General features: G+C 47.3%; 1 pseudogene; it reads left to right on the plus strand.

Annotated features, from left to right (window-relative positions):
• Positions 1–800: 800 nt before the first annotated feature.
• Positions 801–1,906, plus strand: LOC119336469 (annotated as a pseudogene).

Raw genomic sequence — 1,906 nt, forward strand, 5'->3', positions numbered from 1 at the left:
AAAAGAGTCAACGGAACAGCAAAAGCATAAAAAGCATTATGCTGCAAAAAGTAAACATAAAACGGCTAACAGCAACAACAAAAAATGACGCTGTCCTTGTTTTTGAATATTGAAATCTTCCTCCTCTTGATTCTATCCTCAACATAACATTCAACTTAGTATATAGAGATAGATTTCCTCTTTGTTAGAGAAAATTAACCACAGGAACTCCATTCCCTTGTTTTTGAATGTTGAATCTTCCTCCTCTTGCTTCTATCACTTCGACATATATTGAGATAGATTTCCACTTCGTTAGAGAAAATTAAGATGAGATCACATCCAGTCAAGGAATTTAGGGGAATATTCAAATGGAATCTCAACCTAACTAGCATAATGGCATATAGATATATAGAGTAGCAAGCTTGTGTTGCGATTAAGGAGGCTAATTAAAAACAAGGCGCTTCCACAAAGTTTGTTTGACAAGCTAGTGTCGACAAGCATTATTTTATTTTATCCCAGCAATGCAAAAGAAAGAAACAATACAAGAAGCATGAGCACTACAAGCCAGGTGCTCTTTGTCGACAGGTAAAGTATAAGTTTTTTTCCTTGATGGGAAGTAAAGTGAAAGATCACTCTAGCACCAAAATCAAATCAAATCAAAATTTGGTGTACGTGGCGTACGGTGGCCACTCACTCTGCTACTACTTGCAACAACGTACATGCTGTTATCCCGCAAAAAAACGTACTTGTTGTACTATAAATAACCATGCAACACCCAAGCAGTTCCTACACCACCAAGGGAAATCACTCACTCGACCTGAATGAATCCCATGGCCAAATGCCACCTGCTGCTCTTCCTCCTCTTGGCTCTTCTCTTGCCCGAGGCGCGTGCGGCTTCGTGCCACCCCGACGACCTCCGCGCGCTGCGGGGCTTCTCAGTAGAGGTGGAGTCCTCCTACGCGCCGCGTGGTCCGGCGCCATGTGTTGTGGGTGGGATGGCGTGGGATGTGACGGTGCGACCGGCCGTGTCACGGCGCTGCGCCTTCCTGGGCGCGGCCTTGTGGGGCCCATCCCAGGAGCCTCCCTCGCGGGCCTTGCGCGGCTGGAGGAGCTCGACCTCGGCTACAACAGCTTGCACAACATCTTAGGGGCGATCATCGTGTTGCGTGAGTGCCAGAACCTCACCACACTGATCCTCACTAGGAATTTCGACGGGAAGGAGCTACCCGGCGATGGTATTATTGGTGGCTTCAAGAGCCTCGTGGTGCTGGACCTTGGTGATTCTGCTCTCAGGGGTAGGGTTCCGAAATGGTTGTCTCAGTGCAAGAAAATGGAGGTGCTTGACCTGTCCCGTAACCAATTGGTCGGCACTATCCCCTCGTGGATTGGTAGGCTTGACCACCTTTGCTACTTGGATCTCTCCAACAATACATTGGTTGGCGAGGTACCCAAGAGTTCTAAGGGCATCAACACCACTGGATGTACACGGGATATTGATTTCACTAACATGTCATTGTATTTGAAGCGTAGCGGAAGAAGCAGACTTCACCGACAACGTAAGCATGCCCCAAATGTCATAGCTGGGACCAACAATGTTGTCAGATCTGGGAGCAACAATGTTATGGCCGGGAATGACAACACTATCATATTTGGGAATGACAACGCCGTATCCGGGAGCTACCAGGTCGTATATGGGAATAACCATGTCGTAACTGGGGATAACCATGTCGTATCTGGGAGCAACCATGCCGCGTCTGGGAGCCACCATGTCGTGATTGGGAAACACAATATCGTATCTGGGACCCACAATGACGTAGGTGGGAGCAAAAATATCGTATCTGGTAGTAAAAATGTTGTATCTGGGAGCCACAATACTGTGTCCGGGAAGAACCATTTCGTAACTGGGCACAACAAAGTCGTAACCTGA

Source organism: Triticum dicoccoides, chromosome 7B (genome assembly GCF_002162155.2).
Source record: "Triticum dicoccoides isolate Atlit2015 ecotype Zavitan chromosome 7B, WEW_v2.0, whole genome shotgun sequence".
Classification (NCBI taxonomy): Eukaryota; Viridiplantae; Streptophyta; class Magnoliopsida; order Poales; family Poaceae; genus Triticum; species Triticum dicoccoides.